Source organism: Schistocerca americana, chromosome 1, assembly GCF_021461395.2.
Source record: "Schistocerca americana isolate TAMUIC-IGC-003095 chromosome 1, iqSchAmer2.1, whole genome shotgun sequence".
Classification (NCBI taxonomy): domain Eukaryota; kingdom Metazoa; phylum Arthropoda; class Insecta; order Orthoptera; family Acrididae; genus Schistocerca; species Schistocerca americana.
In genome coordinates, this window is record NC_060119.1 from 448,338,401 (window position 1) to 448,366,158 (window position 27,758).

Here is a 27,758-nt window from a genome sequence, read left to right on the forward strand (position 1 = left end):
ACAGACAATCGAAAAGTTTGAGAGAGGACAAATCACTCTCACTTATTTTTATAAGCAAGGCTGTTCTTTAATGTTGTTATTACACCCTAGATATCATGTTTGTAAGGCGACAAGAAGTTATCAACATGAATATGCATTGGTGGGAGCATGTACGTTATTACGGCATGCGGGATCTTTATGGTAGCTCTACTTCGAATAGTATTTACTGGAGTTGAGAACAAGCGGACAGTTTGGTTATTTAACAGTAAATCTTGCAGTGGACGTTTGGGGCGTGGAAGCCACGTGCATCTGTTAGGGTAACGAAGTTAGCGGGGCAGAACGCTGGTCCAAGAATTTCTCGCACCGGTGTGCAGACAATGCTTCCCACTGAAGAGGCGGAAAACCTGGATCTACCTGTTGGCGTTTCTTGCCACGGCAGGGACAGAGGCGCAGGAGAGAAGCGGGTCGCCCCACCAAGGCGTTTCGATAGTGTCGTAAATACCCATTGTGTAAAGAGTTGACGTCCACAAAAATCCACGAGTTTCCATGTTCACCTCAGACCGGACGCTATCGATGGAGCCATCAGTTGTCGCCTCTCTGCCTGCCGATATTTTTGGGAAGCCTCAGGACTTCTGAAGAATTTTAGGATGGAATGCAAAATTTATGGTGGCTCTGAAATGATTTATGTTGGGACACAAAAGCATTTCTCTTAGTTTATAAGAAACCCCTTGTAGGACATGCTGTAACGTTCGGTCCATCAAGACAATGATCTCTGTGATAAGTGTTGTTAACCAACTTTGATTCCATCAAGAACCATGGTGCACAGCAACCGTAAACTATAAGGAAGGAAGGGCACATAGCAGTCAGTCGCAATCCCAATAGTTTTTATTATTCTTGCAAATCTAAATTTCGGCTACAAATACCCATCTTCATTGCATTTTCATTACAATTCAACAGACACGTGGCAGTTCATGTCACCAATGTTCTTACAGGTGTATAGGCAGAAGGACACTGTTCTTCATTTTAGGCCTAAGCGAAAACTCAAAACGCACTGCCGAAAGTGGCTGTGGAAAAACCAGTTTGGGAGTGTAAGCTCTCCTCTTCCATTTGGAGAAATTTATGAGGCAGGGATTGGCAGCTTCTCCAGCAGGGAAAATTCCATTATTAACGTTGGTTATGACAGGCTGTAAGCTGGAGCAGACGAGCTAGAAGGGAGACATGGCGCTCACGGAGTATTGCAATTGGCGCGAAACACTTGTGGGGGCGGTTACACGGATGCATATTTCGAGTTTACCAATGTTTGAAGGACATGGCGAGAAATAGGGCTTCTGATTCACACTGCAGTATGGAGAGGAGATTCAGTTCTTGACTCTTATTATCAGTGGGTTTTTCTTGGAACATTCGTCCTGAGTGTGACTTGCACTGGCACTGATCTTGACTGGGGATCTTGTGGTGAAGTCTTAGCTGTACCGGCAGTTTAGGCCTCAGTTGTCTCGCACAACTCGCTGTGCTGAACACAATCTTAACCAGGTCTGCCGCCTTGACGTTTGATCTCCTTGTCCACACACTCATATAAAGGAGTCGAATTGGCAGGCGAACGGAAGTTTCATACGCTGGAATCTGCCAAGAAGTCAGGACTCCATCAAGAGTAGTTTCGATCCGTCCGACAGATCGTCTGCCCATTACTTTGCATATTTCGTGCCAACGACAACGAATTACAGGCGCCGCACATCGCTACTCTGCAGATGCTTGTACCACGACCGTCACCTGAGGCAGTGCTACACATCGAGAAAGGGGTGCAGCATTGCTGCTCTGGCTTGTTAGGGCAAATGGAATCACAATCCTGCCACTTATTCTCATCTGCACCAGCGTATTATAACTTCCGTGTGGAATAAATTCATCAAAGTCTATTCAGTGTTACATAATTTCAGATTGCGTTATCCATGTTTTGAGCCAGGGTGAATAGATTAAATAGATAAAGCTTAGTCTTTGCCAACCAAACACTCCTATTTGTGTTGCTAGCAAATGGTTCAAATGGCCCTGAGCACTATGGGACTTAACATCTGTGGTCATCAGTCCCCTAGAACTTAGAACTACTTAAACCTCACTAACCTAAGGACATCACACACATCCATGCCCGAGGCAGGGATCGAACCTGCGACCGTAGCGGTCGCGCGGTTCCAGACTGAAGCGCCTAGAACCGCTCGGCCACTCTGGCCGGCTGTTGCTAACAGTTCATTATTTATTTATCAGTTCGCTTAACTTGTATTGCTTGTCCTATTTTGTAATCAGAAAACTCTTCCCATTTTTATAACAGATTAACCCCTTGTTGATATATTAATCACCCATAAATAATTGATTACAACAAATACATGACCACCATTACATTAACTTATTTCAGCATTCAAGTTTTATATAAGATTGTGATAAAGGTAATAACCTCTAGTGCAGGCTAACAACATCAGCCACTGTCAGAGGGCAGAATCAGTTAAGCAGACAGATAGCCAGGTAGACAAGTGGAAGGCTTACGAGTTAAAGTGATTGCTGTCAAAGTGTAAACTTACAGTTACCTGTAGTCTTTCAGATCATTCGGCAAGACCAGAGTAGTCTTGAAAGTTTCCGTTCAAAGCTCATAATAATCCTTTGCCTAGATGTGGGTGCTTACGTACTCACATCGGAGTCGCACTGGGCTGCACAGTTTCCACAGCAACGCCCGCAAACAGATGCTTTTTCTCGTCTTATCTTAATCTTATTCGAAAAGAAGTTTCCATTACTTTGATATCCATATTATATAGTATAACAGGACCGTAGGTGGCCAACGTACGTGTTACACTCGTAAGTTTCGCGACTGAACGTCAATTAATAAATCTACCCTGCCACTGTTACTTTATGTTCAGAGATCCGTTATGTGCGTGAGAACTATTTGCTCTCTTTGTTACGTGACAGTCCTCGCGAGTTTTTTTTTTTTTTTTTTTTTTTTTTTTTTTTTTTTTTTTTTTTTTTTTTTTTTTTTTTAATAACATACACGATCTGAGACTCGCTGGTAGATTGAAATTACCTGCCGGACCCGGACTCGAATCTGAGACCTTCGCATTTCACGGGCAATTGCTCTACTGACCAAGCGACCCAAAAACGGCCAAAGATCTGCCCTCACAGCTCCACTTCCGCCAGTTCCTCATCTCCCATCTTGCAAAGGTTCCAGGTTCGAGGCCCTGACAGGCGAACAGTTTTAATCTGCCAGGAAATTTCAAAGATTAATGCTATAAAATACACGGCTTTTTATTTTGATTATTCTAATACATTGGCGTAAATGATTTTCGGACATCATAGAACGTTCCAAACAGTTACGCGTAATTATTTGGTTCCTGCTTTCAGGTACCTTCTGCAGTCACAAAACCGTAAATCGTATAGAGAAACTCATCTGTTAGTTAAGTGGAAGTGACTTGGGAGCACGTGTGATTTATGGCGCTGTGAGCAACTAGTGCCTTATTTACAAATTTACAATCTCCTGATTGGCTACGGAGAAATTAGCAGCGCGACTGTGGACAATTAGACGCGTCCCTTGGGCGCGATCCGTTACTGGAAGCTGCGAGTAGCAGCACGGTTCCCTCCGGTACATGGTAGCTTTGTGTGGTGCTACATGTAACATACCTAACACAGAACTTTTCAGTAATAATCGTAGTAAATAACTCTAGATTATCATGCTCTAAATGCTCTTACAAATCGTGTGAAAACAATTCTGTCACAGAAGTCACATCAGAGCATGGTTACCGTTCAGATAGGGGCAAATACCACCACGTCCGTCGTCAATCGGGTTAGACAGCCGGGAATATGTATTCCATCACTCGCGCGGGAAAAATCTCAAAAATCACATACGAAATAGATTGTAATGCAAGACGCCAGTATTCAGATGTTGCTTACAAGTGGGCAAACTATAGAGGTTGTATCGTATTTAATAACAGAAACTGAGACAGATGAAAATAGGGGAGACGTGGGCTAGTTAGCAGTTACAGAAATTTCAAAAACGGAAATCTATGCTGATTTCCGTTTTTGAAATTTCTGTATTTTGTGAAATACTTAGAGACATTCTGATGAATGCGGCATATTGCTAAATTTTTTACTACAATGTCATGTAAGATCCATTGACACTTCTATGACAACTAGCCCCTCGTACGGGGTTAGTTGTCATACCTCTAGAGGTGGTTCCTTCACATAACCTGGTATGAATAGGGATACACAGGATAATACAGCAGGCTTCGAGGAAAAATATGGCAGCTTGCGGTAACATCATTTTAAGGCAATAAAGTCTTGGAAAAAATAATTTTTCACGAAGAAATAATATTTGAACAACAATAAATTCTGCTTAAATGTGCCAACAAACAGTATGAAGTTATATGTATGACCAAACAATGAATTGACGATAAAATCTTCTAAGTGTTCAGTCAACCATGGACACCATAAGCTCCTGATAACGATCTCAGCAGAGGAATCGAAACGTTGATAGTACAGAAGAAATATGACGAGGTCTAACAACCCAGAAGATTTTAACTTTAGTGACAACGACCGCGAAAGCCTGCAAACTTACACAAACAATTAATTCTTAAGGAAAAATAAATTCGGCTTATTATTATAGCTACGTACAGTTATTTAAATAAAATTACCTCAATGTTTTAAATTAAACATTAGTGTAGGTATTGGGTGATCGTTCATTTGAATAGGTGAGTTCAATTTTAACACGATTTTAGTTTGATCGTATCAGATTGAATCATCCTTGTCTGGTCATCCCAGCTTCCCCTCTTTTTGGTCATGGTGAAGACACAAATCTCTTTATCATCGGTTTCGACACTCTCCCGAGGATTCTGGCAGCCATCTTACTTCACAGAACAAAGCCTTTTACATCGCTTTCAGCCTGATCAGGAGGCCCTTGAGAATGTGGGATATTCGTTGTTCGGTGTAACCTGTTGGCATCTTTTCGAGGATCTCCAGGGTTTGTTGGGACTGTCGAATGAGATCCCTCACCGTCTTCTTGGCAGACGGCCGAGGACAAAAGTTCTTAGATTTGGAGAGGCTTTTCGGCCTCTAAATTATCATCAAGGAAGACCAGACTGTCGCCATTTTCGGCGTAGCTAATGTCTATCCCACGCCGTCATCAGAATCCATAAAAGAACATTCAAATCAACGTTTTCTGGGATTTTTCTTTTTCGAACTGTCGACCTTAGCTATGTCGCATTCATTGACTGCATGGATTTTTCTTCTTATTGGTCTTCTCAGCCGCGATTCTACCTCTGATGGGACTATCTGACAGAACATTAGTAAACCTTTTTTTGGCCATGGTTGATTTCCTGTTGTGCCCTGACTTGGAGCGAAGGGCGAATTTATTCGAGGCTGATGTGTTTGTATTCCTTTTTATACGGAAACTCTTCATTTTTCAATGAACAGTAATGGTGAGGTTAGTTGATACAGGTGTGGAGCGAATTGCCATAGCCTGGACTAGCGACCCCATGCCTTACTAACCCACCTAGCCCCGAGGCGATATCAGAAACAAAACGCATGCGACCCAATCCCGGGAATCAGACATAAAAGATTACGATACATGCATGGAGCCACAGTTAACCACTCTTCCAAATACCGCCATCAGAAGCGTCTCAATTCGATCTATAGATTCACGACGATAATAAAAATACCACCAAATAATTTAGACACCAGTCACAAAAACGATGAAACAGGCGTCCTTCCTTCGAGACCCTTTCAAGTTCACTGCTTAAAGTGTGTGATGCACCTTTGTAAACACTTGCCACTAGTTCGAAGACAGCGCTCTAGCTCAAAGTGGTAGGAAATAGAAGCTGTTTGTCAACTAGCCCCTTACACCAACTTAGTCACCTCTGCGATAAGAAGGAAAAACGTTCCCGTGACCGAGGATTAGAAAACGAGAAGTTTGCTACGCACCGTCCGAAAATCCCTTGAAGATCCAACGGTACCGACCCTCAATCCTTAGGCATCATCAGATGCGGGTACGGAGGACATGAGGTCAGCACACCGTCCTCCCGGCCGTTGTCAGTTTTCTGACCTGTGACCAGTTCGCTAGATAATTCCAAATCTGTGGTTGCGAGTCACTAGTGAGACCTGTGTGAAGTATTGTCCTAGTTAGTACAAATTTAGCTAAAAGGAAGACTGTTGGAAAAAAGTGGCCATATGACTGGGCATAAATTTCACCTGTAGTTTAACAAGAAAAACAAAACCGGGTCAGCACGTGTACATTTTACAATTTGCAGTACTCTCGTCCTCGGATTATGGTATAATATTGTACTCGTCATTCCAGTGAGTTAGGAATTCTTTCAAACACCCCACATTACCTCGTAAATCGTTACAAGACTGTACAGCTTGCTGTTACAATTCTTCAACCGTATCAAGGTTGAATATTCAAGAATATAATAATTCCAATCCCAAAGAAAGCAGGTGTTGACAGATGAGAAAATTACCGAACTATCAGTTTAATAAGTCACAGCTGCAAAATACTAACGCGAATTCTTTACAGATGAATGGAAAAACTGGTAGAAGCCGACCTCGGGAAGGTCAGTTTGGATTCCGTAGAAATGTTGTAACACGTGAGGCAATATTAAACCTACGACTTATCTTAGAAGAAAGATTAAGGAAAGGCAAACCTAGGTTTCTAGCATTTGTATACTTAGAGAAAGCTTTTGACAATGTTGACTGGAATACTCTCTTTCAAATTCTAAAGGTGGCAGGGGTAAAATACAGACAGCGAAAGGCTATTTACAATTTGTACAGAAACCAGATGGCAGTTATAAGATTCGAGGGGTATGAAAGGGAAGCAGTGGTTGGGAAGGGAGTGAGACAGGGTTGTAGCATATCCCTGATGGGACACTGGGACACAGTGTTTATCGAAAGCCTACGCACACGGACCGTTACCTGCATGCTTCTAGCTGTCATCCATCGTTCCAGCGTACGGGGGTCCTGCGGACGTTGGCGAGAAGAGCTTCTGCCATTTCAGATGGAGAAAGCTTGACACAAGAATTGGACCATCTTAAGGTTGTGTTCAAGCAGAATGGCTATATAGATAAACAGATCCGTCGTGCTTTCCAGTATGGACCTTCGCGTGAACCACTAGAAGATACCTGCAAATCGGTGGCCTTTCTGCCTTTTGCTGGGAGCATTTCCTCGAAGATAGGAAGAATTCTGAAAAGATACCATATCAAAAGTATTTTTCGTCCGCCAGCCAAGATTAGAGCGCTCCTTGGCTCTGTAAAGGATGAGTTGGGTTTGAGGAAGCCCGGTGTGTACAAGATCACTTGCCACTGTGGGAAGGCTTATATTGGGCAGACAATCCGGACCATTCAGGACCGATGTGTTGAGCATCAGCAGCACACACGGCTGCTTCAACCTGAGAAATCTGCAGTGGCGGAGCACTGTCTCACCGAAGGACACAGAATGCTCTATGACAAGACACAAATGGTTGCCCCTGCATCTCGCTATTGGGACTGTGTTTTAAAAGAATCCATAGAGATTCGTTTATCTGACAATCTTCTTAATAGAGACAAGGGCTATCTTTTAAGTAAGACTTGGGACCCGGTGTTATCTGACATCAAAAAACAACGGTCTGTGTTTCGATCGTCGGAATAAAAAAAAATTTTTTTTTTAATTTTTGACAGCGTTATCTCGATTTCGCCTATTTCCACCACTGGCTGCGCGGTATGTTTACTGCGCTAGAGGGCAGTTGCGGCACCTTCTCGCGCACGCGTTGTGGGTCTTCTGCTGGCATATATAGGGGTCGCAGCTTGCGCTAGGAAGTCGCAGGAAATCCTCAAGTACACTGCCTCGTCACTGAAGCGCGGGTCGTACCCCCAATCATATCTCCCATACCCCTACACCCCACCCGGCCAGTCTAAGCCTCCCCTCCCCCATCAACCGATCGACCTACGGACATACAGATGGCGTACCATACTAGCGGAAGCAGCCACGGACGAAGAGTTAGACATCATCAACTCTCACCCAATATTTACGCCCCCCCAATGGGACATGCTGGTCGACGTCGTAGAATCGTGGGTGTGGGAAGAGGCCCGGTCGGGTAGGAGAGAGAAGAAGCTTCCAGTTGACATATTTGTCAGGAAAAAATTGAAATCACTGGCCCAAGTCCAGAAATGATAACACACCGGGCAATCATCAGGCGTAGCGGAGACTAACCATGACCACCGGCCAGTCACTTTGGCCTTTCGTTTTCCCTCTCTCTCACTGTCTCTCTCACTGTCCTTTAATCCGTCATTTAAAAAAAAAAAAAAAAAAAAAAAAAAAAAAAAAAAAAAAAAAAAAAAAAAAAAAAAACCAACACAACAGTCAAGGTCAAATACCACCCGTCATGTCACACCCACATTTTCACCCCGTCAATGAAGAAGGAGAAGCGCTTTAAACGCGCTAGAACTTCGCTCACAGCTGAGGGTTCACCCCTCAACCATGTGCGTCGTCGTCGTCGCGCTAGGAAGTCAGTTCCGGCGAGTTCGTGCACCAGCACTCTCACCTGAAGATGGCGGCCAGATGGACCGCGGAAATATTGTGACATGAAGACGTTACGATCCGGCTGCATACCCGAGAAGAATATTATCAATTGTTACGCCGGGAAAGCCTTCGTAGCCACATGATGTAATCTAATTGAAATCTTCCCGTATCTCCCGGCCTTTTCCAAGTATACCTCCTCCTCTTGTGATTCTTGAGCAGGGTGTTCGCTATTACTAGCTGAAACTTGTTACAGAACTCAATTAGTCTTTCTCCTCTTTCATTCCTCGTCCCAAGCCCATATTCTCCTGTAACCTTTTCTTCTACTCCTTCCCCTACAACTGCATTCCAGTCGCCCATGACTATTAGATTTTCGTCCCCCCTTGCATACTGCATTACCCTTTCAATTACCTCATACACTTTCTCTATCTGTTCATCTTCAGCTTGCGACGTCGGCATGTATACCTGAACTATCGTTGCTGTTGGTCTGCTGTCGATTCTGATTAGAACAATCCGGTCACTGAACTGTTCACAGTTACACACCCTCTGCCCTACCTTTCTATTCATAACGAATCCTACACCTGTTATACCATTTTCTGCTGCTGTTGATATTACCCGATACTCATCTGACCAGAAATCCTTGTCTTCCTTCCACTTCACTTCACTGACCCCTACTATATCTAGATTGAGCCTTTGCATTTTCCTTTTCATATTTTCTAGTTTCCCTATCACGTTCAAGCTTCTGACATTCCACGCCCCGTCGTTGATCATTGCTGATTCTTCCGGCTTTAGGGGCAATTTCCCACCCATAGGACAAGAGAGTGCCCTGGACCTCTATCCGCTCCTCTGCCCTCTTTGACAAGGCCGTTGGCAGAATGAGGCTGACTTCTTATGCCGGAAGTCTTCGGCCGCCAATGCTGATTATTTATCAAAATTTAGGCACTGTCGGGCATCGAACCCGGGACCTAAGACGTTTTGATTATGAATCAAAGACGCTACCCCTAGACCACGGGTACAACATGAGGAGGTATTGAATTGAATTGGGGAGAAGAGAAGCTTGTGGCACAACTCGACTAGAAGAAGGGATCGGTTGGTAGGACATGTTCTGAGACATCGAGGGATCACCAATTTAGTATTGGAGGCAGCGTGGAGGGTAAAAATCACAGAGAGAGACTAAGCAGATTCAGGAGGATGTAGGCTGCAGTAGGTACTGGGAGATGAAGAAGCTGCATCAAACCAGTCTCAGGACTGAAGACCACACAAACAACAACATCAAAGGGAGTCCAGAAGACTGAGGCGTCCTTGGAGGTTAAAAAAAAAAATGGTTCAAATGGCTCTGAGCACTATGGGACTCAACATCTTAGGTCATAAGTCCCCTAGAACTTAGAACTACTTAAACCTAACTAACCTAAGGACATCACACACACCCATGCCCGAGGCAGGATTCGAACCTGCGACCGTAGCAGTCCCGCGGTTCCGGACTGCAGCGCCAGAACCGCACGGCCACCGCGGCCGGCTCCTTGGAGGTGACGGTACAGGCCCTGTTCGACCTATCCACCTTGGATCGTATTCGCATGTTAGAATTCGTCTTACATCGGCTGTTGAAAACCAGCCGGTGCTTTATCATATAAGTAACACATTCTCCAACCCTGAGGCAAAGGGGAAATTTGAGTCCTGTTAGAGGGAGCTTAATCGGAAAGCTTGCATTTCAAATACTTTTGTTCTGCTAAGGACAACATTTCATGCTGAAGTCAGTGGCGGTTCCCAGCCACTCATCTGCGATAATCTCGCAACGTGTCATTTGAGCACCCATGCTTACTGGAACGCCTCCGCTTCTATAGCTCTATATTTCCTCGCTTTGCACTGTTAGTTATGACACAACCTGTAGACAAGATACACTACTGGACATTAAAATTGCTACACCCGAAGATAACGTGCTACAGACGCAAAATTTAACAGACAGGAAGAAGATGCTGTGATATGCAAATGATTAGCGTTTCTGAGTATTCACACAAGGTTGGAGCCGGTGGCGACACCTACAACGTGCTGACATGAGGAAACTTTCCAACCGATTTCTCATACACAAACAGCAGTTGACCGGCGTTGCCTGGTGAAACGTTGTTGTGATGCCTCGTGTAAGGAGGAGAAACGCGTACCGTCACGTTTCCGACTTTGATAAAGGTCGGATTGTACCCTATCGCCATTGCGGTTTATCGTATCGCGACATTGCTGCTCGCGTTGGTCGAGATCCAATGACTGTTAGCAGAACATTGAATCAGTGGGTTCAGGAGGGTAATACGGAACGCCGTGCTGGATCCCAACGGCCTTGTATCACTAGCAGTCGAGATGACAGGCATCTTATCCGCATGGCTGTAACGGATCGTGCAGCCACGTCTCGATCGCTGATGGTATGGGGTACCATTGGTTAAACGTCTCGGTCACCTCTTGTTGGCATTGACGGCACTTTGAACAGTGGACGTTACATTTCAGATGTGGTATGACCCGTGGCTCTGCCCTTCATTCGATCTCTGCGAAACTCTACATTTCAGCAGGATAATGCACGACCGCATGTTGCAGGTCCTGTACGGGCCTTTCTGGATACAGAAAATGTTGGACTGCTGCCCTGACCAGCCCATTCTCCAGATTTATCACCAACTGAAAACGTCTGGTTAGTAGTGGCCGAGCAGCTGGCTCGTCACAATACGCCAGTCACTACTCTTGATGAACTGTGGTATCGTGTTGAAGCTGCATGGGCAGCTGTACCTGTACACGCCATTCAAGCTCTGTTTGACTCAATGCCCAGGCGTATCAAAGCTGTTATTACAGCCAGAGGTGGTTGTTCTGGGTACTGATATCTCAGGATCTATGCACCCAAATTGCGTGAAAATGTAATCACATGTCAGTTCTTGTATAATATATTTGTCCAATGAATACCCATTTATCATCTCCATTTCTTATTGGTGTAGCAATTTTAATGGTCGGTAGTGTAGAATAACAGGAGATTACGCAGTGATTCGAATGTCTATATGAAACAAATGCTTACCAATGTAAAATTACTTCGTTAACCTGCTCATATTGAATGAAAGGGGTGATCTGTAAATTTTCAACTTGAAGGAAGAAAAATTCGGTTTTGGTAAATTAGAGGTAACATCATCTGATCTGTGAATAGTGGATACAGGGTGATTTTTTTCCATCGTGTCCGAACTCTAGGGATTGATCGATGAGAAGATACGGAACAGAAGAGGTATAATGAACTTATTTCCGGAAATGCATGGTTTCCATGTTAGAAACTATTTACTCAACCATATATTGTTACAGAGACTGCAGTTTAATGCGTGCTCTAGCACAGTTACAGTATATGTTGTGAATGGTTTCCATGTCCCTCAACGCATGCGTGTACATGCTGCAGCACGTTCGGTCTCACACGTTCGCAACGGCCAGGCTGCATCCGAACAGTGTCAAACGTAGTATGTAAACGCTGCTTCAGTGTCTCCATATCTGATATGGGCTCTGTATACACGATACTTTTGAGATGGCCCCATAACCAGAAATCGCACCAGTTGAGATCCGGCGAATAAGCAGGCCATCCAACTGGACCCCTTCGTACGATCCATCGAGGGTGGAAGACACGATTGAGATGCGTTCGGACGTTAAGAAACGCCGGTAGTTGCGGCCTGTTACGCGACGTGGAAGGAAGACTGGTCCTACAACATGGTCGCCAATAATTATCCCGGCGCACACATTCCGGGTGCACCGATGCTGATGATTCGCTGTCGCCATACCATGGGGGTTCTGCATACTGCCCCACAGATGACTGTTATGATAAATGAAGATACTATTCCGTGTAAAGTTGGCCTCGTCTGTGAATAGGGTGGATGACACAATTCTCTGAGTCGTGGTTGCTTGGTGAAGAAACTGAAACGTTGAACAATTATACAGGACTGTGCTTAAACTGACACACAATATTTTGTTAGCGCAACGCAATCTGACTTTCAATAATCCCTACAAAAGAATGGGCCCTGACTAACAGTAAACTATACCTTTCACAAATCACTTACCTCACAAAAATCTTCGCTACTCAAGGGACTGCAATACAGCGAGCGCCACTACTGCCAGCTAAATAAAAGATTCAAACTACTGAAGCCACTAACTACTGATAGGGATAGTTAGCAAATGAAAGATATTAATAGAGAACAAACAATGTATTTACCTTGATATCATCATATATAAATATAGCAGTTCATGACAAATTTCAAAACTCCGCCATCTCTCTCCCCACATCCACCACTGCTGGCGGCTCACCTCCAACTGCCCAACGCTACGCGCTGTTCACATCCAGCTGCCGCTGCCCAACACTACAATGGCAGACAACAATGCAAACTACCCACAGACTGCACACAGCACAGCCAGTGATTTTCATACAGAGGTGGCGTTACCAATAAAAAAACCTAAACAGCCTACTTACAAAACCAGTGACAAAATTGCTCCTGGTGTGGAATTTCTGTCGCTAGCAAGCCCTGCACACGATGTAAATAATAAGGGTAGTAATAATTGTCATGAAGGATGTTCCACACGGTCGTCTGGATTACCCTGAACTGGCGGTAATCACATTTTCCTTCTAGTCTGGTGTCCGAACATTTCGGGTACGTCTTTCGTGATTTCCTGCTTCCTTAAATGTTCCTGTCTTAGACAAATGACGAAACACTGTTGCAAACATTTAATGCTGTGGTTGTTGTCAGCGGGGACAGGGCTTCTGATACAATCTTGCTGCCCGTCGCCCGTTGCCATTTGCCTTTCCGTAAGTAAACGTCATGTCGGCAAGCTCTCGATTCGAATACGAAACCACTGTGTACAACACTGTATCACACCCATGCAAGTCAGCAAGTCAGTATAACTGCGAAAGCGTTGCTGGTGCAGGATTTTGTACACCAACTGACCTCTCTAATACGTCCCATATATGTTCGATGGTACTCATGTCGGGCGCTGGCAAATCATTCGCTCGAAAGTTCAGAATGTTCTAAAAGCCAATCGTGGACAATTTTTGCCCGCTGACGTTGCACGTTGTCACCTTTAAAAATTGCGTAGTTTTCTGAGACCGTGAAGTCCATGAATGGCTGCAAATCCTCTCCAAGTTTCAGTTAATGATCGATTCAGTTTGACCCAGAGGACCATCAGCTCTTCAGTGCTTTGTTGAGTACTTGGGTCCATAATTTTCGTGCAGTCTGCACCATACTCGAATTCTACAATCAGCTCTCACCAACTGAAATCTGAATTCATCTGACCAGGCAATGGTTTTCCAGCTGTCTAAGCTTCAACCGATATGATCACGAGCCCAGGAAAGGCGCTGCAGGCGATGTCGTGTTGTTAGCAAAGGCACTCGCAACGGTCGTCTGCTGCCATAGACCATTAGTGCCGAATTTCGCCACACTGTCCTAACAGGTATGTTCTTTGTACGTCCCATACTGATTCCTACAGTTATTTCACGCAGTGTTGCTTGTCTGTTAGTACTGACAACTCTACGCAAACGCAGCTGCTCTCGGTCTAAGCGAAGGGCGTCGGCCACTGCATTGTCCGTGGTGAGAGACAATGCCTAAAATTTGGTATTCTGGGCACACTCTGACACCGTGGATTTTAGAATACTAAATTATCTAACGATTTCCGAAGTGAAAAGTCCCATACGCCTAGCTCCAAGAACCATTCTGCGTTCAAAGTCTGTTAACTCTATCGTGAGGCCATAATCGTGTCGGAAACCTTTTCACATGAAATACCTGAGTGCAAATGACAGCTCCGCCCATGCATCGCAAATTTATGCCTTGTCTACTCGATGCTACAGCCATCTGTATCGCTAACCCGTGACTTTTGTCACTTCAGTTTATACTTATAGTGGTGGCCGGCCGAAGTGGCCGTGCGGTTAAAGGCGCTGCAGTCTGGAACCGCAAGACCGCTACGGTCGCAGGTTCGAATCCTGCCTCGGGCATGGATGTTTGTGATGTCCTTAGGTTAGTTAGGTTTAATTAGTTCTAAGTTCTAGGGGACTAATGACCTCAGCAGTTGAGTCCCATAGCGCTCAGAGCCATTTGAACCATTTGAACTTATAGTGGTGAATGCATTGCAGGAGGTCATCTGCGGGAAAAGGCGTGTTAGGTGTACAACATGAAACGCAGCCGACGTCTACATCTGATTTTGGACTCTCAACAACCGTTACCAACGGGAATCGTTAAAATCTCGAAACCAAGATACCAATATGCATATTATTGTATGTTATTTTTCATAATTTAATATTTTACCTTAGTACACTTCTCACAGATCAGATGATGGTAAATGTATTTTACAGAAACTGGTCATAGTAAATAAAGATTGTACGAACGCGATCCTGTTAAGAAGTTGTCTTCATTCAAGTTGAAAATTACTTCGATTGAATGGTCCATCTCTTAAACAATCTGGTTTTCAGCAGGCGCAATGAAAAAATAAATTATCTTGTCAAGATCTATTGAAAATGTTCTTTACCTTTCGAGTATTTGTGCCATGTCCAGGACTCGAAGATGGATTACGTGCTTTCTATCATGTTATGTTCAAGAAAACACCGCGAGCTGAAAAATACGGCGCTGACTCAAATTTTCACATTTCTTTTTAGATGAATATTGCCGCCACCATTGCGGTAAGTGACAAGATTGACGGAATTTTTGTTTCGGGCTCACATATAAGATGTACCATGCTTGAAAGAGCGTGGCGAACTCACTCAAAGAAGGCTCACTTCTCAGCATGCAGAAACAGCAACGCCATGAAATAAAAAACATTGAAACTTACAAACTACCAGGGTACGACATACAAATGGCATTAAGGAAGACTCACTGTGAGAAAAAATAATCCCAAGCGTACTTAGAATGACAATTAAACTACCTGTTACTGGTCTAGGTGGAATTTTTATAGTCCTGTGCGCAAAAAATTGAGCTGCAACGTGACTATGTTTTAAACCCCCGAGTTCTATCACGACCAATAAAGAAATTAGCACTTCTGTAGTATGTATTCAGTTTGAATGCTGGAAGATGCAGCTTTATTATCCTGGAAATCATCAGTGTTCCAAACACTGTCGTTTCCCTGGTCAATAAGCTCTTCAAGCCAGTCAGGAACTGTTGATTCAAAATTCCGATCACTTTTGCTGACTTTAGACGACGTTCTTTTACTTACGACTGATAATATGGAATTCTTGTTGTAATCAAAGGATAAAACTATCGTGGATAATTATTCTGTTCAGGAAACTAAGCTTAGGCTGACTTGAAAACATTTTAGCTTACAGATATACACTCACTTTCAACAAGAATACTCATCAGCGGCTTTAGAGTACTTCTGACTTTTCATCAATGATTTTAAGTGCGCCGAAGTGGTAATTACTTAGCAGGCCGCTGTAGCCGAGCGGTTCTAGGCGCTACAGTACGGAACAGCGCGACCGCTACGGTCGCAGGTTCGAATCCTGCCTCGGGCATGGGTATGTGTGATGTCCTTAGGTTACTTAGGTTTAAGTACTTCTAAGTTCTAGGGAGCTGATGACCTCAGATGTTAAGCCACATAGTGCTCAGAGCCATTTGAACCATTTTTGGTAATTACTTCCATTAATGGTTCAAAATGGTTCAAATGAATCTGAGCACTATGGGACTTAACATCCGTGGTCATCAGTCCCCTAGAACTTAGAACTACTTAAACCTAACTAACCTAAGGACATCACACACATCCACGCCCGAGGCAGGATTCGAACCTGCGACCGTAGCGGTCACGCGGTTCCAGACTGAGGCGCCTAGAACCGCACGGCCACATCGGCCGGCTACTTCCATTAATCTTACCAACATTCTGTTCCATTCAGACACAGATAAATAAATAGACAGCATGTTCGCTAAGGCGTCTAAAATAGCCCTGCCATGTATTAGACACTTAGGGTTACAAAATTAACAAAGCCAATTAATTAATTTGACCAAATAACGTTTTCCCTGAAGAAAGTCAATTGTATTTCCAAATATTGCACAGAATGTAAACTGAAATAGGGCCTAACCAATTTACAAAACAGTTTACTGATAAAATGGAAGGTTACAGGATCCAAAAGACCACTGTTATGCATCCAAGGGTTAAAGAGAACGCTGGACGCCATGGAACGCCATGGAACGCTATAGATGGTGTGGGACTTGTACCATGAGATCACGTTACTCCTTATCGCTGACACCGACATGGGAGTGGTGTTCGTGTGCCAGTAGGCTGTGTGGAACCAGCCCATTAACGTGGGGCAACGTTGAGAACCCGACAGAACTGCAGAGCAGTGCTACGGTGTTTGGCCGTGTCAGCGACTACACGGTGAATCAAGTGATCGATTTGTTGGTGCATCCACACGGACTGAGCCGTGCGTCTACAAGAAATGGTGCACCGGCCGCAGTCATTACACGCGGCGTAAGAAGGAGGTAAAAAGACCTTCAGACTAATTAAGGAAGACAGAAATACAAGTCACTTAGGAATGAAATAAACAGGAAGTACAGAGAAGCTAAGCCGAAATGGCTACATGAAAAATGTGAATAAATCGAAAAGTAAATGATTGTCGGAAGCACTGATTCAGCCCACAGAAAATTCAAAACAACCTTCGGTGAAATTAAGAGTGCAATGGGAATTCCACTGAAATACAAAGGAGTGAGAGGGTATGTGGAACTGTGACTGGGACGATTCTTCTGATGACGTGATAGAAGAAGAAACAGAGTCAGCAGCAAAGAGGTAGGTGGTCCAGTATTAGAATCATAATTCAAAAGAGGTTTGGAAGACTTAAGATTAAATAAGGCACAAGGGAAAGATAACATTAAATCGGAATTTCTAAAACCTTTGCGGGAAGTGGCAACAAAACGACTATTCACGTTAGTGTATAGGAAGTATGAACTGTCGATATATCATCTGACTATTACAAAACATCATGCAAGTAATTCTGAAGATAGTAAGAGCCAACTGCTGCGAGAATCATCGTTCAATCACTTTAACAGATCATGCATCCAAGGCGCTGCAGTCATGGCCGGTGCGGCTGGTCCCGGCGGAGGTTCGAGTCCTCCCTCTGGCGTGGGTGTCTTTGTATGTCCTTAGGATAAATTAGGTTAAGTAGTGTGTAAGCTTAGGGACTGATGACCTTAACAGTTAAGTCCCATAAGATTTCACACACATTTTTTGAACATGCACCCAAGTAGCTGACCAAAAATAATGTACAGAAGAGGGTAAAAGAAAAATGAGGATCTATTAGTTGACGATCAATTCATGATTTTTCCTTCAAGTGGAAATATAAAACTTGCAGAAAGATATAAACGCCGTTTTATTCTATAATATTTCGGCCTTAGGCCATTTTCAAGAGTTACAACTAAAAATAAAACAAACCATGCAATCCATAAATTAATTATGTGTGTGCCCTACTTTTCTTCTCTTTCTACTTTTATTGTGTATTCATTTATTCCAGTTGGATCACTTGAACATAGCCTAACGCTGAAATCTAGATCGTGTAATAAATAATATCGCACAGTCAAACTGCGGTTATATTTTTCCGTAAGACGACAATCAGTGTGGCTTTAGAAAAGGTAAAGGCACCCGACAGGCAGTTCTCACGTTGCGGTTGATAACAGAAGTAAGACGAAAGAAAAATCAAGAGACCGTCATAGGATCTGTCGACCTGGAAAAAGCATTCGACAATATAAAACGGCGTAAGAAAAAAATAGGGGTAAGCTATAGGAAAAGACGGCTAATATGCCGGATGATCAAAAAGTCAGTATAATTTTGAAAACTTAATAAACCACGCAATAATGTAGACAGAGAGGCAAAAATTGACACACATGCTTTGAATGACATGGGGTTTTATTATAACAAAAAAAAAAAAAAAAAAAACAAGTTCACAAATGTCCCACAGATGGCGCTGGACAGCTGGACAACAAAACTGCTACAGTGACGGGTGAGAGGTACGCCGATATGTTATAGAATCGCATCATCCCCAGCCTGGCTGATAAACACCTGCTGGAACGTACGATGTTTATGCATGATGGCGCTCCATCCCATATTGCTAGGCGCGTGAAAGATCTCTTGCGCGCGTCGTTTGGTGATTGATGATCGTGTGCTCAGCCGCCACTTTCGTCATGCTTGGCCTCCCAGGTCCCCAGACCTCAGTCCGTGCGATTATTGGCTTTGGGGTACCTGAAGTCGCAAGTGTATCGTGATCGACCGACATCTGTAGGGATGCTGAAAGACAACATCCGACGCAATGTCTCACCATAACTCCGGACATGCTTTACAGTGCTGTTCACAACATTATTCCTCGACTACAGCTATTGTTGAGGAATGATGGTGTACATATTGAGCATTTCCTGTAAAGAACATCATCTTTGCTTTGTCTTACTTTGTTATGCTAATTATTGCTATTCTGATCATATGAAGCGCCATCTGTTGGACATTTTTTGAACTTTTGTATTTTTTTGGTTCTAATAAAACCCCATTTCATTCCATGCATGTGTGTCAATTTGTACCTCTCTGTCTACATTATTCCGTGATTTATTTAGTTTTCAAATTTATACTGACTTTTTGATCACCCGGTACTATATCTACAAGAACCAAGAAGAAACAATAAGAGTGGAAGACAAAGAACGAAGTACTCGGATTAAAAAGGGTGTAAGACATGTATGTAGTCTTTCGCCGCTATTATTCAATATGTACATCGGTGAAGCATTGACAGAAACAAGAGAAAGGTTCGAGAGTGGGATTAAATTCAAGCTGAAAGGATATCACTTGTAAGGTTTGCAGTGACATTGTTGCCCTCGGCGAAAGCGAAGAAGAATTACAGGATCTGCTGAATGGAATCAACAGTCCAATGAGTACAGAATATGGTATGAGACCCAATCGATAGAAGATGAAAGTAATGAAAAGTAGCACAAATGGGAACAGCGAGAACCTTAAGATAAAAATTGCTAATCACGAAGTAGATGAAATTAACTAATTTCGCTACCTAGGCAGCAAAATAACCCATGACGGACGCAGCAAGGAGGATATTAAAAGCAGACTAGCACAGACGAAAAGGGCATTCCTGGCCAAGAGAAATCTGCTATTATGAAACATAGTCCTCAGTTCGAGCAAGAAATTTCTGAAAACGTACGTTTGGAGGATAGCATTGTGAGACAGTGAAACACAGTGAGCCGTGTGTGGCTCGTGTTCGTGCCATATCTCATTTTACATCCTGTTTTTACTGTACTGCCACCTCGTTATGCTAATTCTAATTACTGGTGTCACTGAGTTGCCACCTTGCCTGCCCGTGAGCGGAAGCAGCGGCACTTATCAATATAAGCTCTGGCGTATTATCTTTGCTCACTGCTATTACTTCCTGGTTGTCGTGTGTTCGGAGTTAGTTCAGATCTGCCAGAGGGTTGGAAAGCGCCTGCAGTGCAGCTCGGACCTGGCAGTCGGTGAGTTGGGACGCGCCGGAAGTCGGTCGGGTTGGAGCAGTAGTGAGGCTTGGATAGCCATGACTCGCCCGACCGTCGCCAGCACACATTACTTAAACTGGGGACGGTCTTGGTTGATCGTCGGTTGGTCATCTTACCGGACGACGTGTATTTGCTAGCCGGTCGCTTATGGGTTGGCGGTGTGTGTCTCAACTCATGATTCGGCCGTGTCATTGCCTGGTCATTGCTTTTAGCATTGGTTGCGCTCTTCGTCCTAGTGTTTGTGAAATTGTGCGTAGCTTGTGATCTCGACTGCTCGGTTATTTTAGCGCTGTCTCCATGCTGGCGTGTGAGCAATCGGTAGGATGGCGTGAAGCAACGAGGAAATCTCCGCGGGGTGTAGTTTGGCCTGGCCCGCTGGCGATCTCTACGCAGTGTCGGAGTGTGTGGGGCTTTTCCCATTACTACGATATCAATGGCTCACCGACCCTGGACACGAAAGAGCAAATCAAGACTGTTCACATTGTGCTATTTGGTTCTCGTTGGTGGTTGTTGGGACATTCCCACGAGCAACAACGTTTGCGTTCGAGTTGGCGAAGGTTTAGCCACCGTCTGGTGGAGTCTAACTGTATTTGGATATTTGCAATTGAAGCGCACCAGCGGAATTTTCTGCCTTGTGGCCGTTAATATTCCGGTTACCTCCCCTGGCCGTTGACGTAAATTTAGGCAGTGTCCTTTCCTCACCGTGTTGTCGCTGTCCAGCACGGTGTGTTGTTCGACAGCTTAATGTATGCTTGGTTGCGGGTGTCCATGCCTTTTACGTTTGCATTGAAGTGCCGGTTGTGTGCTGGTCGAGTCGAGCGCAAGTTACCTTGTCGGTGGGACTGTTGACTGTTTGTTGGTTGCGTTGTCGTCAGATTGAGAATGGTTGGGCCGACTGCCTGTCTCACCTAAGTGATCGTTAGTATTTCAAGTGCTGGCCGGCCCCCAAAACTTCTGAGCGCCGCTACCTACACTGCCTTTCTTATTTACTGTTGTGTGCATTTGTATGGCTCATAGCCGATGGTTTTGAATTAAAGGTGAATTTTTTTACTGGTGTTTTAAGTCATGGGCCTTCAGCCGCTTTAAAATTAAAATTCCATGCTTGCCAAGTGTTAGATTGTTCGGGCATTCAGCCGTTTTTAAATTAAGGATCTTTGTCTTTCGGGCATCAGACTGTTTGGGGCCTTCAAAAAATGGTTCAAATGGCTCTGAGCACTATGGGACTTAACATCTGAGGTCATCAGTCCCCTAGTACTTAGAACTACTTTAACTAACCTAAGGACATCACACATATCCATGCCCGAGGCAGGATTCGAACCTGCGACCGTAGTAGTCGCGCGGTTCCGGACTGAAGCGCCTAGAACCGCTCGCCCACCGCGGCCGGCCTGGGGCCTTTAGCCTAATTGAAGATAAGGCTTTCTGCCTTGTGCTTTTTATTTAATTTTACCTTGAGTCTTAAATCATCGGCCTTCAGCCGTCTTTAAATTAAGGTTGTTGCCTTTCAAGTGTTAGATTTTTGGGCCTTCAGCCAAATTATAGAACTTACTTAACGTGAGGCCTTCTGCCTTCTAAATATTCTATTTGGCGTCTGAATTTTGAATTAATGGCTTTTGGCCGTATTTTTTTTTTTTTAATTAAAGTGGTTGTGCCCTTAAGACATAAGATAGTGTGGTGTATTCAGCCGATATACGTTCGAGTGTAACTGACAGCCTCTCATTTTGGCCCCTTTCCACTACCTGCCCTATCCTGAGGGTTTAGCAGGGCGTTTCACACAGACTGTGGGAAAACCGGAACAGAAGAGAATCTAAGCATTTGAGATGTGGTGCTACAGAAGAATGTCGAATATTAGGCGGACTGATAAAGTAAGTAATGAAGAGGTTCTGCGCAGAATCGACGAGGAAATGAATATACGGAAAACGCTGACAACAGGAAAGGACGTGATGATACCTGTTAAGACATCAGGGAATGATTTCCTTGGTACTAGAGAGAGCTGTAGAGGATAGAAACTGTAGAGGAAGACAGAGATTGGAATACATCCAGTAAATAATTGAGGACGTAGGTTGTAATTGCTACTCTGAGGTGATAAAGATGGCACAGAAGAAGAATTAGTGGCGGGCCGCATCCAACCATTCAGAAGACTGATGAATAAAAAAAGTGACAGGCTCCAGGAACGAGTGCCACGCCTTGTAGGAGATAATCGGTTTAAAACTCACCAGGAATTGCTTCTGTCAGTGAATGCAATTCAACAAATTTCCAACGAACATTGCGAAGGAAACTGCACGCAGTGGATATTTGGAGTAGGGAAACTCGTAAAAAGCCATTTCTCACAGAACCTTATAAAGCTGCACATCTTCAGAGGGCTATGCAGTTGAGAAATTGGGGGGGAGTTGAGTGGATGCGTGTTGTGTGGCAAGACTCGCGGCTTTCCCTCTTTCCAAATGATGCAACACGCCGAATCCACCGACGGCCCAATGAGGTGTTGAACCTCCTGCGTGTGTAGTGTGCAGTTCTGGACGGAATTGTTTCAGCAGCGTTTGGGGTGATTTTCGTACCCATTCATTTAGGTTAACTTTGCCCGCCCGGTTAGCCGTGCGGTTTAACACAATGCTTTCCGGGCAGGAGGTCCGGCGTGCCAGCCAGTCTGTGGATGGTTTTTAAGGCGGTTTTCCATCTGCCTCGGCGAATGCGGGCTGGTTCCCCTTATTCAGCCTCAGTTACACTACTTCGGCGATTGCTGCACAAACACTGTCTCCACGTACGCGTACACCATCATTACTACACCACACAAACATTTGGGGCTACACTCGTCTGGTGTGAGACGTTCCCATGGCAGGGAGGGTAGGGGGGGGGGGGGGGGGGGGGGAAGGCGTGTCCACTGGCGCCTAACCACAAAATAACCCTGGGTTCGGTGTGGGGCGGCGTTGGGGTGAGTGGACTGCTGTAGCCTGTTGTGTGCTTGTGAACCACTGAGGGCTACGGCGGAGGCTAACCCTCTCCGACGTTTCTAGGTCCCCGGTTCAACACAATGCAATAGGTTAACTTTAACATGTCCTAGTCCGGCACACAGATTCCATCCGTCTGCATGTTTCGAATCAACGCATTGTCAACAAAGCCGTTTACTGCAGTATTCTAGATGACCGAGTGTTCCTCTTCCTTCTACATCTCCGCAATGAGAATTATATGGACACTCCCGTTTTCCAAAATGACAACACTCGTGTTCATGGGACCCCAGACATATATTCCTTGTTTCACGAAATCTCAAGTACCCTACTGAACTTGGATTTGCCTCCTAAATCACCTGAACTTAAACCCATAAAAATATTTCCAGCTATTTAGAGCAGCGGTTGAAGCATAACAACTAGTAACCTCCCGACTTGGTACCTCTACGGGATCTAATCATCCTTGGATCCTGCTGGGTACAGCAAGCCTGAAGAGACTTCTGCACTCTATTCCTCGCCGAAATTAGGCCATTATCCAGTGGCGGTGTTACACGTTACTACCGCAACCTAGAGGTACCTAATTCGATGTCCAGCCTGCTTGTATTTCAGTGATGACTACAGTTTTTAAAAGAAATAGAACAACATGGAGAACACGTGTATCGACGTCCGGTACGATAGAAAGAAAACTTTCACCATCTAATGACATTGCTGCAGGTAAACAGAGAAACAACGCCTCTGAAGATGTCCAGCGCAGTTCTGGGAGAAATGTTAGGAACACAAGAGTTTCGTGGACCACGACCTTATACACCGAAAGGCTTATCAGCAGCAACGTGTCGTATGTTAAACCTATTTTAATACAGGCTGTACCTATGATCATACTGCATTGCTTGAGATCTTCGCTTTCATTGTAGCCACCTATTGGCTGTGTTATGCATTAAACTGTCGTGTGACCCTCAGAAGAAAGTGGGTACCAGTGTCACAGTGTTTTCTAGTGAGGTACACAGATGGTATTAGTCATTGGTGGACAGTTTGTTAAACCAAGCACGTGCAATGCGACATCTGTATGGAGTGCAAGTTGCAATCGCGGCTGGTTTGATCGAAAAAGGATGGATTTACGGTCGTGTTGCTGCAGATGCCAAAGATTCAGTTTACCATGGAGGTGGAGGTAACAGGAAGATTGAATTTTCCTGATGTGCTAATTTTCAAGAAGATGGTGTCTTGGACAACACTGTTTACCGAAAACCCAGCACACAGGCCGGGATTCGAACCACCACCCACAAGAAAAGCAAGGAAAATCTGCGAACCATAGCTGCTTGACACAGAATTAAAACATCTCGCCAGAACATTGCTCGAGATTGGTCATTCGTTCACTGAGGTGAAAGGAGGTTTAAGACCACCGCGTAGACATCATAGCGATGCTCAAGCGCCGATGAAATCGGAAGTTTTCCTGCCTTTGCTTAAGGACGTTACTGACCGCATAGGAAAAATCTTGAAAAAGCAGAACATGGCGGCAGATACAAAGTCATCTAAAACCGGCCAAGGATGCTCGCCAATCGCTGGAAAAAGTATGGATTTGTAGGAGTCCGTGTGGTTGTGGGGAGCTGTACATGGGTACTACAAAAAGAAAGGTCAAAAATCGGCAGAAGAGCACAAGGTCAATTGCAGAAAAGGGGAACTGACAGATTAGCTGTTGCGGAAGGTGCTTTGCAGCCAGAAGACCACCGCATTTATTTTCAAAGGACTCGAGTACTGGCAGCCACAAGCGGATACCATGCAAGATTATACAGGGATGCCATAGAGATTGTGCAACATCCCAGGAATTTCAGTAGGAAGGAGGAGGGCGTAGAACTGAATGAGATTTGAATTCCGCCGCTGAAGTTGATGTGTACCAGTCTTCCATCATGGGGTGATAGCAACAGCGGACGACGGCAGTCGACAACGGCCAATTGCGCTCGCGCATTCAAAACATGTGACGTCAGTAGCTACGATCCCCTTGAAAATATCCTCCGCAGCTGAGGACGAAACGTTGTGCTTTAGGGTGAAATCCATTCGACCACGCCGTAATAGCCAGGACGATTTCATTAATCATATGTAACTTGTCCTTGCTCACGGTCGTCTTATTGCCAGTCGGATTCGGACCAAGTAGTGGGTGCTGCATCCCGTGATGGCCCAGAATTCCTTCTAATGCCAGGGCCTATGTGGTGGGCGTCTGCAGAGATGTCTTGCGAAGCCTTGACACTGATGTAATGGAATGGCTGGCGGCGAGCGTCGACCTAAACCCCATCGTTAACATGTGGAACATGTTTGATGGACGTGTTCCTGGTCGTCCTGTTCCGCCACAGACTCTCCAAGAACTCTTATGGGCTCTGACTTAGGAATGGAAACAGATACCACACGTTAGCTCTGTAGACTTATACGGAGGATGCCACGTATGTGCCAAGCAGTGATAAACGCTCACAGAGAGCACACCTTACTGAAGCTCTCAAATTCCAATGAAAAGCATCCAGGATGGCGGAATGCATGATTGTTTCCATTTTGTTTCCGAAACCTGTCAGTTCTTTTTATGCTATCGATCGGGGATATCTTAATATGTTGTGTACTTAATTTGTGAAAGATGAAGGTATAATTTGGTAACGTACCCGGTTCTCAATTATTGCTCAATGGAGTATGGCAGACGCCCAACGCCATTTTTCCCTAATTCTCTTAAGCAGCGTACGCTGAGAAGAGAAAGAACATGAGAGTTCATCGTTCCGCCAACAAGGCATCATTAGAGATTAAATGAAAGCCTCGACTGAGCTAAGACTGGAAAAAGGAAAGAAACCTCCACTATTGAAAGGAACCAGCCCTGAATGCCCCCCAAAGTCAACTGGCCCTGAATGCCCCCCAAAGAGATTAATGGAAACCGCGGAAAAATGGGTGCAGCAATACTTGAACCTTGCTCCTTCTGAATATGACATTCAAGATTTCTCCATAAATCGAAATTGTGGTATCTCAGTAAAAAGGAAGTACTCCTTACTTCAGAGAGGTGCGTGATTCACAGTTAACGAAAAGCAGGACAGGAGTTGTGCAGCCATTTGAAACGTCCCCCTAGAAAAATTTTAAATGACTGCTTAAACTGACACATAATATTTTTAGCGCAACGCAATCTGACTTTCAATAATCCCTACAAGAGAATGGCCCTGACTAACATTAACGTATACGTTTCACAAATCACTTACCTCACAAAAATCTTCGTAGCTCGAACTACTGCAATACAGCGAGCGCCACTACTGCCAGCTAAATAAAAGATTCTAACTACTGAAGGCACTAACTACTGATAGGCATAGTTAGCAAATGAAAGATTTTGATAGAGAACAAACAATGTATTTACCTTAATAGTGTTCAAAAGTCATAACAAATATCAGTTCATGACATCCAATCTTATAAATTTACCGTCTCTGATGGACACACGTCCAGATCATCCGCTCTCAAAACTCCGCCATCTCCCTCCCCACATCCACCACTGCTGGAGGCTCACCTCCAACTGCGCAACGCTACGCGCTGTTAACAGCCACCTGCCCAACACTACAATAGCATATACTCCAACAATGCAAACCAACCACAGCCTTCACACAGCACAGTCAGTGATTTTCATATAGAGCGCTACGTGGCGTTACCAACATAAAAACCTAAACAGCCTACTTACACATTATAGTAAAGAAGGACTCACAGCTTGGAATAGATGTATGATTTAAAGGATAACGAAAAACAGTTCGTTTGACCTGTAGTGACAGACGAGTTTGCATTTTCATTGTGTCAGAATGTAGTCTCTTGATGCATATAAAGATGCTGTTTTGAGCCTTATTTATGTATTATTTGACCTAATACAGATAGCTTTGAATGGTTCGTACCTATAAGGAATGACCCATTTATACTAAAGTACTAGTGTATTCGTGTATTAATTATTTTGTTCAGTCTCCACTGTGCTTACCACAAAGCCAATCCCATTATTAAAACAGATAATAAGAGAAACAGAAGAATTTCATTTGACAACTTCTGCCAGGATTCTAAATTAATTCAGAACTAACAGGGAACAACCTCTCAACGTCACTGCCAACTATGTGTGACAGCCATAGGTAGCACTGTATTATATTAAATGAGACGGTGAATGAATATTGGGTTTATGCCTACTTGTCTTTTATATGTCTGTCAAATGCAGAGGGCGAGAGAACGCAGGGCAGAGAGCAGAGATACTCAAGAACTTATTTCTAGTTTTTAATGAACTGTACAAATTTTGACTGTTCTTGTTTTGAGGAGCTGCGATCAGCTCCTGGCTGAAAGGTTCAATGAATCGGGAGAACATGGGGTTGAATTGCCTTCTATCATTAAAAAAGTGTTCAAATGTGTGTGAAATCTTATGGGACTTAACTGCTAAGGTCATCAGTCCGTAAGCTTACACACTACTTAACCTAAATTATCCTAAGGACAAATACACACACCCATGCCCGAGGGAGGACTCGAACCTCCGCCGGGACCAGCCGCACAGTCCATGACTGCAGCGGCTTAGATCGCACGGCTAATCCCGCGCGGCTTCTGTCAATAATTATGGCGACTGAGGGTTTGGTTCCTATTGATTCTATTGGCAAATAGTGTTCAACGAGTCTCAGGGAACGTTGTCTGGACTGATATAATGTTTAAGGATGGGGAGGGGTGTTCTCAAGGAGTAACCGAATAGTCAATGGTGTGGGCACAGTACATTTGAGGAAAATTTAAATTTTAGACTATTAGCATTAAAAGAAGTAGATTTGACCTAAGGAATTAAACGTGTAACACTTGATGATCAAAAATAAGATTAATGCAAAACTTCTGCGCCAAAACA